Source organism: Rattus rattus, chromosome 11 (assembly GCF_011064425.1).
Source record: "Rattus rattus isolate New Zealand chromosome 11, Rrattus_CSIRO_v1, whole genome shotgun sequence".
NCBI classification, from domain to species: domain Eukaryota; kingdom Metazoa; phylum Chordata; class Mammalia; order Rodentia; family Muridae; genus Rattus; species Rattus rattus.
In genome coordinates, this window is record NC_046164.1 from 94,648,889 (window position 1) to 94,664,957 (window position 16,069).

At 40.3% G+C, this 16,069-nt stretch overlaps 1 protein-coding gene and 1 long non-coding RNA gene across 2 annotated transcripts in view; both read left to right on the forward strand.

The window, feature by feature from the left end:
* The window catches only part of Ehbp1 (EH domain binding protein 1), a 255,761-nt gene that overhangs the window by 144,851 nt on the left and 94,841 nt on the right, over positions 1-16,069 (forward strand).
* LOC116912241 lies at positions 2,384-4,586 on the forward strand. The gene is made up of 2 exons (XR_004389435.1): positions 2,384-4,253; positions 4,284-4,586. It is a non-coding gene; the product is annotated as an uncharacterized LOC116912241 (long non-coding RNA).

The window sequence follows — 16,069 nt, forward strand, 5'->3', positions numbered from 1 at the left end:
TCTAGCAACTTCATGATGTATTGGTTTGTCTATTGAGAAATTGATTCTAAAACTAATATATATGAACATTTTAGGATAAAATGTTAAACACTTAAGTACAAGGCACAGTGATGGATGGTTTGGCTAGCCTGCTCAAGTTCCATGATTTGCCCAGACTACCTTTTTTGTGTTTCTATACCTAGAGAACTCACTGTTAGCTGAGATTTTAAATTTTCTGTACACTAGCATTCCTAGGGACTTGTCTTACTCCTGAGTCCTGAGTGTCTGGTAGTTTCCCTATTTCCTCTTCCATGCTCTCCTCACATTATGTCTTCTAGAGCTCTAAGTTTGTAGTGAGGAGGAAGAATGGGGAAAGTATATATATATATTCCATCCTCCCAAGTAAGAAATAATTAAAAAGTGAAACTTTCAGTTGTTGGTGTTACATAGGTGTACATTGATTTTATTTTTTCCATGTTCTGGATTAAAACCCAACATCTTATGCATTTTATGCCAGCCTCTATTTAAGGCTCCTCCCCAATCCAGACATTGAGATTTTTATGTTGATATTTTGTCCTACAACTTGATAACACTTAATAGTTCTAGTAACATTTTTGTGAATTCTAGAAGATTTTTATAGATGAATCATCAAGACTACAGATAAATAACATTTTGCATCTTTCATTATGAGCAAGTTTTGTTTCAGTCCTTCGCTTTCTAGCACTGCTTAGAGCCTTCTGTTTGATACCATATAGGTGGCAATAGCCTGCTTCCTGTCATCTTCCTGTCTTAGTGGAACAGACCAGAGTTCATGATAACTATAGTGTTAAGGCTTTTTAATAATGTAATTTAATCAGGTTGAAAAACTCTCATTCTTTTATCATTTGCTAATAAACTTTAAAGAAAATGGATATTGGATTTCACATTGCTTTTTCAGAATTACTAAGATGGTCCTATGGCATTTCTATTTATTAATTTCCCCCCTTTTGGCAAGTTTATACATGTTTGTAAAGTGTTTTGATATCACTTCCCTATACCTTGTTCCCACCTTACTCCTCCTTATTCCCTTTGTCTTCCCAACTAGCCTATCCCTCTCCCTCTCTTCCTCTCTCCCTCTCTCCCTCCTTTCTTGGCTTTTTTAAAATGCCTTTGTTTGTTTGTTTGTTTGTTTGTTTGTTGCCTTTTGAGTGAAGTTAGGGTTGCTTACATTAGCATGGGTGAAGGGTTACTTACTAGAGCGTGGGTAACATGCTAGTGGCCACACCACTGAAGAAAGTGTCATTCCCTGCTTCAGCAATGACCATTTATTCCATTGACTGCAGTTGCTCCCTGGGGAGGAGTGTGGTCTCTTGAGTCCCCTTCCACCCAGCAGTCTTTAAGTTCCTTTAAGTTTAAGGAGGTGTGAGGCCTCCTGAACTGTGTTCCCTGTCAGGGTGGAATATTGACACCCCCAGTCTTGTGTAGGTCTTGTACAGACTTTGAATTTGACTAGAACAGCCTTGTCCTCTCCACAGACAAAGCTTCCCAGCATGCTCCTCTCTACCTCCATTCTATCTCCCCTCTCTTCCAGATACGATCAGTTAAGATTTTAGAGGGGCTGTGCAGATGTGTCATTTAGGACTGAGCACCCACCAGTCTCTTATTCTCTGCCCATGCCCCCTCTGCAGTAACTGTAGACCACCACAGAATGCAGCTAGCTTCCTTACCCAACACTGAGACCGGCAGTGATCTGTGGACACTCCATGTTCATTTATCAAATAGCCTCCTTCTTAGGGCCTGTGACCTTCTCAATAATTAGCTTGTGGCCTGGTTTTCAGTATCACGCATTAATTCTCCCCCTATGGAGTGGGCTTCGAATGTAACCGTGCCGTTATTGGACCAACAGGACACCTTGCATAGCAGGTTGTCCACTGCTGAGTAAGACTGTTGGTGTTTTTTCCTCTAACTGTCTGCATAGTGCCTCTGGTATTGTCAAACTTGCTAGCCAGGAGGAGGCATCCTGCCTGATGTCTCTAGGTGCCTCAACCAAGGCATGCAGCATTTTCCCCAGTCTGTTTTGGCAGTAACCAAGAGCTGTGGCAGTGGTGTTATTTGGTGGTTACTAGAGGTTAAATATGCTTGGGATCATAAATTGGAAATACAGGGCAAGAGAAATGACTCAGTTGTTAAGAACCTGGATTTGACCCTTAGAACATCCATGGTGGGGGGCAGTCTTGGTAACCTGCATGTCAGTTCCCAGCGTTGGTGAGGTAGAGACCTGTGGATCCCTGAGATTGCTTGCCTACCAGCCTGTATACTTGGTGAGTCCCATGTATGTCAGTTGAGATTTCTGAGGTTGTCCTCTGGCTTCCACATGCGCACACAGATATGTGCACATGCACAACCTCCTCATGGATCTGCACACAAGCGTGCATATACATACAAAGTACTAACAACAAGAACCTAGAGCTCCTAATGACCAAAACCGAACTGGGGGCTAGACAGCTAGCTCAGGAGAAAACATTTGCTTAGCTTATACAGGATTCTCAGACCCAGGAATAAATAAGATACATAAAGAGAAAGAAAGAAAAATTGACCCACATGCTTGCTTACTCTTACCTGGAATAGGCCCCATTCCTACTGAGCCAAGTGCCTCAGGGTAAGCCCGTAAAGTCTTGTGCATTTATACTTTACCCAAGTGATACTGATAATCAACATATTTTCAAACAAATTTAAAGGTAGCAGCATATTTATCTTAAATAGGATGAAATTATAAGCAGCAAGACAAAACTAATTGAATATTATAGACCTATGCCAAAATGACTCAGATATCATTTGTACCTGTGACTCAATTCACAAAGTTTGTAGTGTACAATTTTTAAACTAATTAATTTACTTAAAATTTGGTCTCATGAATTTGGCTTTAAGGAACCCTATTTTCAGAGTAGCTGGACAGGCAAGATGATCTAGCAGGTAAATGTGCCACCAGGTAATCCAAATCAATGTCCCCAAGAGCAACACAGTGAAAGGAAAGAAGCAATTCCATAAAGCTGTTCTCCACATACGCACACACTGTGCATGACCATGCACGCCCCTCTAGACATGCATGAATGGATAAGTGCAGTTCAGAAACTTTTAAGTAGCTTTGGAAACCTGTTGAATAAGCCTGGCGTGCAAATTTCAGTGCAGGAAATTTTTAATGTTTTTAAATCATCATGTCATAATTTTAAAATAACCATTTTAATGGCAAGTATTATAAACCCCATGAGAAAGGTACTTGGTTTGCCTACCGTTATATTGCCAAGTGTCACATTCAGGAATGCTCAGTAAGTAACTTTTTGTTAAGTGAAAAACTGGGAGCTGGAGGAGATGTGGCTCAGTTTGTAGATTGAGCTACTCAGTTTGTAGCATGCATGAAGCCCTGGGCTCCCTCCTGGGCTTTGCATAAAGCAGGTGTGATAGCACAGGCCTATAACCCCAGCACTTAGGAGGTAGAGGCAGGAGGGTCAGGAGTTTAACTATATAGTGAATTTGAAGTGTGCCTAGAATACAAGAGACACTAGTTTCAAAGAAAAGGCATGGTGGGATGTGGGTGGTCCTGAAAGATGGTTCAGTGCTTAAGAGCATTTGCCGCTCATCCTCTCAACCTACGTAGCTACTTACAGCCATCTGCAATTGCAGTTCCAGCAGCTCTCTTCCCTTCTTCTGGCCTCTGCAGCCCCACATGCACAAATCATGCACAGGCATACATGTATGCAAAACACCCATTCACATACAGTAAAAGAACTTTTTAAAAAGATAAAAACACCCGCACAACATTACATTGCTATTTGTGGCAGCTGTGTTAAAATTAGAACAGCTGAGGAGTTCTGTCCAGTTTTACTATAAGTTTTTAAACATTTTATGTGTGAATATTTTGACACATGTACAGCTGCACCAGGTGTCCATCTGCTGTCCATGGTAGTTAGAAGCAGCTGCTGGAAACCCTAGAACCAGAGGTACAGACAGCTTGTGAGCTGCTATGTGGGTGCTGGGAATCGAACCGGTGTCCTTTGGAAGAACAATGGTCCTAACTGTTGATCCATCTCTCTAGCCCAGAGGGTTTGTTTGTTTGTTTGTTTTGTTCTGTTGTTGGATTTTGGTTTGGTTTGGTTTGGGTTTTTTTGGTTTTCGGTTTTTTGTTTTTTGTTTTTTTTTTTTTTTTTTTTTTTTTTTTGGTTCTTTCTTTTGTCTTAAGAATTTTTAAACTTTGTTCTTTGGCTGCATTTAGCTTCTATCCTTAAAACGCATTCTAGGTTTTAAGGTATGAGGTAAAATGGCTAGAGAGGCCTTTTATCAGATGCTGTCTGGGAGTATAAGACTTTAAATAAATTAAGAATGATTTTCGATAATGTGCATTCCTTGTGTTTAATATTTGCACAATGTATTTTAAATGATTAATGAATCTTAATCCATTCTTCATTTGCTTGATTGTTTAACAGATGTCAAAACATACTCTGGGCTGTAGTTCAGTGGTAAAGCACACCTTCTTAGCATGTATGAGGCCCCGGTTCAATCTCCAGTGCCCCCTGAACCACCTTCCCCTCATTGAAAAAAGAAAGAAAGAAAGAAAGAAAGAAAGAAAGAAAGAAAGAAAGAAAGAAAGAAAGACTGACTTCCGGTATAAAGTTAGTGTCACACAGCCTTTTAAAGCTTAGGCGCACAACTGGAATTAAGGTCTCTGGTCTGGTACAGTGGTCAGCTGCCCAGAGCACTGTTTTTAAAGCTGCTGAGTCTCATCTGGGGCCCTTGATGGCCTAAGATCATGGCGTGCGCTTCGTGCTCTGCCTAGACTCAGCGCCAGGCCAGGCCGGCACACTGCACCCCGCCCTGCTGCTCTCAAGCGCTGCACTAGTCTGTGTGACAAAGGAAGAAGCTGGAAGTGACGCTGTCATAGCCAAAGCACTGGGTGCTGGAACCGCGTGCTCAGTGGATGCCTTCTTCAGACAATGCTGTTTTTACTGGAAAAAAATGATTAACTAACTGATTATTCACAATTAGTTATTGAATGTTTAATTTATTGAAAACCAACTAATTGGTTGCCAGTGATAAAATTTTTGCTTTTGAACAAAAATGAGAAAACCTCTGGTCTACCACTTCGAACTTGAGATTCCCTGGTACTTTTGAAGACTTTTCTGAAGAGTTAGTGCTGATATTAAGGTAATGCTTTTAAACATTGTCTCATTTGTACTATGTTAACGTGTATGTAGTCTGGGTAGTTTAAGAATTATTCACCAAATAAACAATTTTATACACTATTAAAGTTATTAAGAGGTAAAGGGGGAGAAGCTTTGTAAGGACAAGGTGGGCTGTGATAGAACAGATGTAAACCCATGGTTTCAGATTCTATACCACAGCACACCTGTAAGAAACTACTGCTTTATAGCCTCTAATGTGTTAGATACTAGATAATATGTAATGTAATAATTATAGTTGTATATGTTACTTGGGGGTAAGAATATCTACTTGTGTCTTGAAAGACCTTTAGATGTCTCCTACCCAGGGAAGTGAAGTAGCTCAGAAGGTAAGCCACTTCCTGCCAAGACTGAAAACCTGAATTCAATCTCAGGCCCCATGCGTAGGCAGAGGGAGGAAGCCCATCCCCACACATTGTGCCTTGGCATGTGTGCACCCATGTGCACAAAGGAAATAAATAAATGAACGGATATATGTAAAAGGTATTTTTAAAAGAACTCCGTTCAAACAGTTGAAACGGTTTTTATGTGCTAGCCTGACTGTATTGATTTATTTGAAACAAAATGTGTCATACATACCAGATTGGAAACAGAAAGGAAAATCCATTTTCTTTTCAGAAGTTGAATGGTTTACTTTTCAAAAATGGGTAAATAAGTTACTTATATAGCAGGTGAGGTGTATTATTACTTGAAAGTGAGTCAGTGTTTGTTTGTTTAATTATAGTAAATATTAGTAGGTTTGCCCATGTATCCAAAACCTCCTTGTTTTAAAACCTCAATAGGTTTTAAAGAACATAAAAGCTCCTGAAACAAACAAAAAGAAAAAATCTAGAACAAATCCCCATTCCCTACTTCTGGCCCAGATCTCTGGTTTTAGTTGCAGACCCAGCTCTTCCTTAGAACATTCTGTATTGCTGCACTGGGGAAGTGCAGGCTGCCACACACCCATCTTAAACATGGTGTTGGGGCATTACTTACGTGTGTATGCAGGGGTCAGTTGAGACCCCTCATCCTTTAAACAACACTGTGAGGTACTTACTGCCATGGTGTTCTGCTTGTAATCCTGCGTGGGTGGGGCCTGTTTGAGCAGACACTGTGCCCACTAGTGTCTGTGACTCCCTCACATTTACATTGCTGCTCGTCCAGAGGAGTGCTGCAAGTTGTCTGCACAGCCACTTTGCTGACTGACCAAGGAAGATTTGTTGAACGGAGAATTTTGTAGATTGAGAGTACAGGAATCAAACCAAGACTTTCTAAGTCTGCTTCATATTGAGTTAATTACAGTGGAACCGGGTATGTATGTGTGTGGCAGTCTTAGCCCCTACATGGCTGCGTACAATGTATACATGGTGTGATACAACTTGACAAATAGAAAAAGAAGGCTGTCACTGAGACCTCCAGTGTCTTCTCCCCCGGACTGGGTGGCTTAGTCTCAGTCTAGACCTGAACTTACTTGTCTCCCAGTCATTGGCATTGATCCTCCTGCCTGCCTCAACCTCAGGTGCCCACAGACCAGCATAAGGAATGATTTGTTTATAAACAAAGGACTGTGGTATTTTTATTAGAGAAATAGGTTTACCCCGTTATATTACTCAGACAGTGGCTTTCAGAGTGTATGTAGTGCTCAAGGACAGTTTCAGAAAGTTGGGAGTAGAAAGAATATACTATTCAAACTTTTATTCACATATTTTAGTCTAGAACTACCTTTAAATGAAGGTTTATTGGCAGTTAACATGCAGCCTAGCAGGATACTTTTGCACTCCTGCCTGAGGCTCTTGTGTTGGGGAGAAGATGACCATGCCCAGTGAAGGAGGGATTTCAAAGTTGTGGATTTATTTTCCTTTGCTGTTTAACCTCACCTGGGTGTTAAAGCCCCTTGAGTGGGAGAAGTACATACAGATCAGCTTCCCCTCCAACCACCGCAGACAACCGTCAGTGTTTTCCTTTCACGCTAGGCAAGTCACAAGTGGTGGTATTTTAGAATATTTGTTAGTACAGAAACTGAAACCATACTGACTTTTTAAAAAATGGTAAACAAAAGCTTGAACATGATTTCTATTCATATTGACTTTCATAATTACATGAAACTTTTACATTGGTCAAAAATGTGTTACATAGCTTTGTTACAGTCTTTCCTGTATGGTGAGTTAGAAAGTGAACTGAACAGCCAAGACCTGCTTGCCAAGAGATCTGGATGTTGGGTTAGGAACAGAGTAGGCCACAAAGCACTCTTACCATTTTATTCCTTGCTAAAGGAGGCCTTGTCATCTATATTATTTAAAAAGTCTTTGTAGTCTTTAGAGAACTTGAAGACAGAATTTTCTGCCTCGATTTAAAGTACAATAAATACTAATAAATACTTATTAGTAGTTTATGACTCTGGTTGGCAGCTAGTAAGTGGATGTCACTAGTTGAAGGGCAACAAACCTTTACAGCTGGCACAGAAGAGTGGCATCCTGATCTGCTGAGTCAGCAGGTGCTTTCTGAAGTTTGACTTCTGTATTTTCATGAAGTAGATCTGTCAGCTCAGAAGTAACTTTGTAAGCCACACAAAACACACAGTTTAGAAGTAGACCTTTAGATTATGAAGCCAGAACTTTAAAATCTACCTATGGCTATTCTATTCTGCTTCCTGCTCATTGTTTTATACTGAGAAAATGTTTTTATAGCATTAGTATTAACTTAATATTTAAATTGTTAATTTCATCTTTATACTCTCAAGTTTTCTATTTGTGATACGATTAAATATACAGTAATATATGTGTGTGTACTCTGCATACGGGTAAGCATATATCTCTGAAAAGGTGTTTTTACTGGTTTTTATGGTATTAGCACACAAAGTAGTATACTATTTCCACCCTACACACAGTACTGGAGAATACATTTAATTTCTCACTAACTTTGTGTCTGAATATTGAACATAGAAAATAATTCAGGGCAAAAAGTCTGCAGTGTGGAGAAGCGACCTGTAGCCATGTTGACTGCGTGCCAACTGCCAGCACTTTTGGTGCTCGGTAAATAGCCAGTTTCATGACTGTGGTGTTTCCAAGAGTCCCACACAATGTTATTTAGTTTTTAAAACTTTTGTTTATTAATCCACAGGCAAACTGAGAAAGAGTTTGTACATTCCGTAGTATATTCTACTTGTCTTTCTATCCTCACCTGCTAAAAAATACTATGGCTGACATGAGCCCCAGCGGGAGTGCACTCCACTGGGGCTCTGTAATTAAACCACCTCTTTTCTGTGGGGAAGAGATACCAAGTGTGGCTAATTGCAGTGTCTCAATCTGTACACTTTGTGGTGAGGAGGGAAGAGTGGCTGGATGCTGTCCTACTTCAAATGGCAAACGATGTCTGCATTCGCTCCTTTGGAGACTCACCAGCTGTACTTCCATATTGGCACTCCACCCCACTCACACCTTCCCCTGGAGTTTTGGCTTCATCTATTGGGATGAGGACAACATAAAACATGTATGTCTTAAGATCACTTGATGCATTTTCCAAGGACAAATGACCAAGCGGTCGGCGCGTGCATCGACAAGTCATGGCCGAGCGTAGTCAATAGGTGTTTTCCAGGATAATAAGAGATTAGCCAGATTATCTTCTCAGCCCGCCCTTGCTACCGAATGGGTGAAAATGATAAATTATTATATTGTATTGATATTTTACTGGGTGTCTTACTGAAGACAGTAAAACTTTTGGAGTTATTTGGGAGTCGCAAACGTATAAATTAGAAATTGCAATAAAGTGGCTGCCGCTTGGTGCTCTGCAGCCCTCAAACGTGGTGAGCGCCCACCCAAGGGCATGCTTAGGCTTGGTTGGTAATTACAATTGAGCTGTAAAATATTTTGACAGTTTCCAACTGTTGTGTACATGTTAGTCATTTGGTGGCAAATGCAATTTGGTGAGGGTTTGGGTTTTTTTTTTTTTTTTGAGTTGGGGAATATTTAATTAAGACATTGAATTGCGTAGTATTTCACAGTAAGCATTAATAAAATGTTTTGTCACTCTGAGCTACTTTTATAGTTTATCCAAGACAGAGAAAAGCTTCCTCTTTACAATCACTGCATAAGTAAGCGAGACTTGCTACTGCAGGTTTCTGTTTACTTTACAAGCTTTTACTTGTTGACTGCTCATGGGGAGCTTGAACATGGTGTCTGACGTCCTAGGTCAGTGTAATGAATGCCCCCCCAAAAAAATTTGAGACTGGAAATTATACGACTGGAAAATATTGCTTTGGTTGATTTTGTGAGAGATTTTATCCTTTTATTAATAACAATAAAGAAAATAAGCTAATTTGGGCAGTAAGACCGTTCAAGAAAGAGAATGCCCAAGCTTTTAATTCAAGAGTTGCTTGTGTAGATGGGAAATGCAGCTAAAGCCATTTTAATCCTCTCTGTTAAGCACAAAGCTACATTAAATAATGGTTTGTGAAGTTACAGAGCCAGATTATAGTGGGGAGAAAGGTCTGCGTCCTCTTCCACATATGCAGAAGCAAAACTGTACACTTGGTTACTTGAAAACCTGTCCTTAAAGATTGCTGTTGTCTCCATAGAAACCTTCAGACGTTTTATTCTCTCTGTCTTGCTTCACTTTTTTATCATGGGTCTGTCAATTTATGTAGATTCTTAGAAAGCAGGCACTTAGTGAGGCTACAAGGTCTTCAGCTTCCGTGGTGTGTCTCTTCAAGTCTGTGTGCTTGGGATGCACAAGTGATTCTAGGTGAGTTTGTGCAGCACCAAGTTAGTGTATTTCCCCAAGGATAACTGTTGGTAATTCATTACAGAAGTTATATTTATTTGTACCTGAAATCTATACTTCATAAACAAAAAGGCTGAAATACAGTTAAATTTAAAGTTGACCCTCCACCTATGTATAGACTGGTATCACTGAGTGGACTTTGTGGGTTTAAAGAGCGTCCATAGAGTCAAGAGGGAAAAGTGGTGGTGGGGGTTAGGAGGAGCAGAGACTGGCTGAGTCTTTGCTCTCCAGGTTGAGGTGAGAGAGCCTATCTCGGTATCTAAGGTGAGGACAGCACTCGAAATTAACCTCTGGCCTTCATGTGTGTGAGCACACACGCATAGTGTTTGTACAGCTACACATATGTAAACATGCACAGCACATGCACAGCACACGCACGGCACACACACACACACACCACCACCACCACCACACACACACACACACACACACACACACACACACACATACACACACACAAAATAGTTTAACAACAAAGATTTTTAAACCACAGCTAACTTGTACCTCAGGGGAGTAGAAAAGGAAGAACAATCCCCAAACCGGAGAGAATGAAGTGTAGAACTAAACAGGAGCCCAACGCCTTAGAGAAACCCAACCTAAGGTTGACTTTTTCAGTCAGAAAAATCAGCAGAATGGGCACACTTTAACTTTGTTATGAAATAATGATGTGTGATTATTACACACATCATTACAGAGCCAGATTATAGTGGGGAGAAAGGTCTGCGTCCTCTTCCACATATGCAGGAGCAAAACTGTACACTTGGGTACTTGAAAACCTGTCCTTAAAGATTGCTGTTGTCTCCATAGAAACCTTCAGACGTTTAGTTCTTTCTGTTTTGCTTCACTTTTTATCACAGGTCTGTCAAATATGGATGTGGGTTGGGCAGAGAAGGCTCAATTTACTAAAATCAGAAGTAAAAGTGGGTTTTGCTGCCCATTTAATAGACATTTAAAAAGTTTTAAGAGAGCGCTGTGAGCAGTCATACATCAAATCGCATAACTTAGATGGACAAATGTCTAGGAACAATGGCCACCCACACTAAACCATGTGGAAGTAAAACATGTGAATAGATCTGTAGCAAACTTTATTAAAAGAAATTGAATCAGTAATAAACCATCTCCCAGTAAGCTGATTGTGGTGGCTCATGCTCTTGTTATCTATGGCCCCAACATTCTGAAATGGAGGCCATGAACATTGACTCTGAGGCCAGTCCATGCAGTACAATGAGACCATGGGCGGGATGGGGGTTGGGCAGGGGATCACACTTCCTAACAACTAAAGCAGTTTCACAGCCATTTTATCAAGCATCCCAAGAAATAGCACCATTTTTTTTTCTCAAAATTTTCTAAACTGTGAGGGAGTACACTCCCTAGCTCATCCTTTGAGGTCAGCATTACCCTACCAACCACAAAATCAAAACTGTAGATCAGTATTGCTTTTCTTTTTCAAGTGATGTAAGAATCTTCAGCACAAATACCATGGAGCCAAGCTGTGCAACATTTTAAAGGACTGCACTGTGTGCCCAAGTAGGGGTTTGCTGAGACTCAACAGAAGAAATGGGTCAATGTCATATGCTCCATTGATACATTTAGAAATTAAGATGGCCATCTGAACTATTGCCTGAGTGGCATTTGACAGGACATGTTCCCTTTCATGAGAGCACTCAACAGATTAGGGATCAGGAGATGACAGCCACATGGTGAAAAGCTCTGGGTAGCATCAGACTGCACAGGTACAGAGGACTTTTCTTCTGTAGCCAAGGAACGGCAAGTGTGGCCACCCTTGGAACTTGCCCTTCTCACTAAGAACTTGAAATCCTGGCCAGTGCAATTATACAAGAAAATGAAAATCGCCAAAATCAAAAAGGATGTTGTAAGATTAGCTCTGTTTGAATTGATGGGCTTATACATATACCAAACCCTAAAGATTACACACACACAAACTTAAAATCAATAAATTGAGTAAAATCATCAATGGTAACAACAGAAAGTCATTTGCGTTTCTCAATACCAACATTAAACAAGCAGAACGAGAAATTAAGACAGTAATTCTCTGAACAGTAGCATCAAAAAGAGCTAAATGCTTAGAAATAAACTGAACTAGGATGGTGGGTGTCTCAGCGGGTAGGATGTTCACCTAGCTGGAGCTCTGGGTTTGACCCCAGCACCTCACAAACCTGAGTGTAATAGCACAGACCTGTAATTTTAGCATTTTAGAAGTGGAGGCAAGGAGGGTCAGAAACTCAAGATTATTGTTGACCTCAAGTCCAAGGTCACCATGGGGCTTCCTAACACCCATGTCCAAAAAAGGAGCTAAAAAGGAAGTAATAAATTAACCAAGAAGTTGGACCCAACTAAAAACTAGAAAGCACTTTTGAAATGAATTAAGAAGTTGCAGACTGCAAAAATATCCCATGTTCGTGCTTTGAAAACTATACTGCTATACGTAAGATGTAACTAGAATCTACAGATCTAATGTAATCATTAAAATTCCAGTTACTTTTTTTTTTTTTTTGGAAAAATAGAAAACACACCATCTTAATAGTCAAATGTAGTTCCAGAGGACCTGCAGTATCTTTTTAAAAACAAATGCTTAAAGCAAATGTATAATTTACAACTTCCAAACTTACTGTAGTAGTCTCAGTAATCAAAAATATGGTCAGCTTTTTTTTTTTTTTTTTTAAGTAAAGCCATGTAAACCAGAAATGAATACTTTTCATAGGGTAATATCAGTCCTTCTCACAAGGGTGTCAAGAGTGTTCAGTGGTCTTGGAGAGAGAAGCCATCTCTTTTACAAATACTTTTGGAAAACCGAAGGTAACACATAAGAGAGTGAAGGTGGACTGTCACCTGACCTCCTGTACCTAGTAGATAAAGCCTAAATATGAGAACTGAAGGCCTCAGAACTCTCAGAAGAAAATATAGGGCAGAAGCCCCACCGTTTTGGATAATTGGGAACAATTTTTCCTGAATATCACTCAAAAGTCATAGACAGCAACACCCAAAAATAGACAAAATTTACTTCAAGAAAATTTAAACTTTTATGGACCAAAACAGACCAGGTGAAACGGGAGGAAGTATTTCTAATAAGGAACTAACCCCAAGTGTATAAGAACTCCTAAACTACAGAACTAAAAATTCATTTGATAGTGCCACAGCAGAATTGAATATGCTCTCTCCAGTGATGTCCAGATGTCCAGTAGGTATGGAAGAGGTGCTCAGGTCACTAATCAGTAGGAAATGCACACCAAAGCTGCAGTGTGAAAAGCAGCCTGAAACTGCTACACTGTTTTAAAATGTGTCAGTCCTGCCCGCTGCTGGCGTGAATGTAAACTGCCCAGTCAGCTGGAGACAGGCTTGAGCAGCGTTTGTTCCCAACAGCTGTAAGACTGAAGTAGCCTGGTGTCTGTCATCAGATGCATGAGGACCAAAGCATGCCCGGCACATACAGTGCAGGGCTGTTCCTGTTTTAACAGGGGTGGTTCTCATAACTATTTGAGCATGAATTAACTTTGAGAACCATTATGCTAAATGAAAGAGCCACAAGAAGACAAATTCATGAATCCATCTGTAATGCACCTCACTAATCAATATCGTGGACTGAAAGCAGAGTGCTGGGGTGTGGTTCAGTGTAGAGGCAAGTGCTCAGTGCCATAGGTCTGATCCCGGCAACACACAGAGGTATGCGCACACACACACGAGTATACACACACACACACACACACACACACGCGCGCGCGCGTGCGCACCGACACGCTGCCAACATGTGGGAAAGCAGTAAATGGGGAGCTGTTCCTTAGCAAGCATAGAGTGTCTCAGTTTTGCAAAATGAAAAGACATCTGAGAATAAATAGTGCCATTGGTGAACATATAACCATGAACTTACATACTTACTAAAAGGCTAAGATAAGTATTATACTGTATGTATTTTACCATAATAATGGTATTAAAGTCATCGGAACTCCCAAAAACACTCGTCTATATGAATATATTTACTAATATTTGAAAATAAAAATTGTGTAATTTAAAATTATATTCATTTGAAATGTCAGTAGTAAACTAGTTTAAGCTTACATAAGTACTATATCTTTGTTAGCATAGCTTATCTTCCCAGCCAAGTACTTAGTTAAGGGGGTGACATTTTTGTTTCCCGTCTTTCTGGAGTCTGCTGTCTGGCCTCAGTTGTTGTATTCCGCATCTTGAACAACTGAGTGTGGCCATGTGACTTTATTGGACTGTGCATTGTTCACTGCTATCAAGGTTTATGTAGATGTTCCAAAAGCTGTTAAACTGCGATTAAAAATATTAGTGTCACCACTGTTGTCTTTTATGCAAGTCAACATAGTCTGAAGTCTGTTCTCTCCTCTCGTATTCCAGGTGATACCTACTTTTATTGTTTGCTGTTGTTTCATATTTGAAAAGTTATGAACATTGCTACTGTAAACATTTCCATACACATGTGTCATTTTGCCAGGCAAGCATGTACGTCTATAGGTCATAAACCCAGGAATGGTTGGGTCATAGGATGGCCATGTCTTCAAATTTTACAATAATAGATCTTACCAGAGTTTCTCATCAACTCTGGATGAAAACTTGTTTCTTCCACATCCTTGTCAGTTAATAGTTTTCATCTTATTAGTATCACTTCAATGGGAATATCTATTAAAATGTCAGCCCTTCTAGGGAAAGCATATGTTAGTACTGGGTGCAGCTTTCTGAATTCTCATGGGACTGGACAAGGTTCATATTTTCTAGATACTTAGACTTCATTTTATATTCAAGTAAAAAGTTGGAAGTGCTCTTTCAGTTTTTGTCCATCATTATATTAGTTGACCTTATTTCCCTTAGTGTGTTTTAAGAATTTTTCATATACTCTAAGTATAAAGCCTTTTATCGGGGAAAAATGTACATAGTTGCTTAGCACCAGGTTTAACATTTAGAGGGACAGGAAACTTTATTTTTTGAATCATAGTGTCAAGTGCTATAAATTATTATTATTGTCATAATTAATGAGCCCTCTCGATGTGGGCCATTGAGGCTTACAGAGTCTACAGTGCTGTAATGTCCCGTACACAGGCTTTCAAGGTCCTGATTGTATATGAGCACAGTAAGCACCAGATGCTGGGCGTTTGTTTCTGATTTTCATTTAGAGTTTATCATAGGCTGTCAGGTGTGTGTGGTTCATCAAGCATGGGCCATTGTTCCACTAAGTACTGTCGCCTTGTAACAACACATAATAGTGCAGATTTATCTAGTGTATTTCCCTTGGAAATGGTAAACATATTGGATAAAGTTAACTGTTTCTTCATTAAGAATGGGCTAGTAGGTTTAACCCTTTCTCTCTGAGGAGAAAGTTGAGTTTCTCCACAAAACTGAGTTTCTGGTCTGTGACTACAGTACATAGCACTGATGTGTCTTTCCTTTTCACAGTGAAGCCGGACAGTGAGAGAATCTAACTCTGGTTTCCCTCCCCTCTCTTTGCATTGCACCCATGTTACTCTGGAGGCTGTGGTGCTCATAGGGCTGCTGTCGGAGTTCGCCTCACGTCCAGTGCTGCTGGCTCACTCTGTGAGGCGACCTTTATAGCGATGATGATGATGATGATGCCAAGACTTTGACTCACTCTGCCACTGCTGTGCTAAAGAGTAATTGTTGGATAGTTCTTAAAAACCTTTTCTAATATTTTTTTCTGCTCTTAAAAAATGTTAACATAGCTGAGGGTTCTCAGCATTATTTTAATCTGAGCATAAATCTTATCAGACTTCATCACTTTTACGACAAGAGAGAAGTGCTGGGCTGTGGCTTAGAGCCTCACACACATGGTTCTCTGGGTCCAATCTCTCGCATGCTCACACTGCTGTAGCCAACCACTGCCTGTAATTCTAGCACTCCGATAAGGCGGGAGGATAGAGTTCAAGGCCATACTCTGCTAGTTAATGAGGCCAGAGGGGACCGTTAGAACGCAGGGGAGGATGGGAAGGGAGAGGAGGGAGATGGAGGATGATGTGATGTCGCCTTGGGAAAGCCAGGGAGGGGGGAGGACAGGGATGGGACAGAGATACAGGAATAATACAGATGCAGATGCTCTTGTTCTCACCATTGCTGCTATTCTCGAC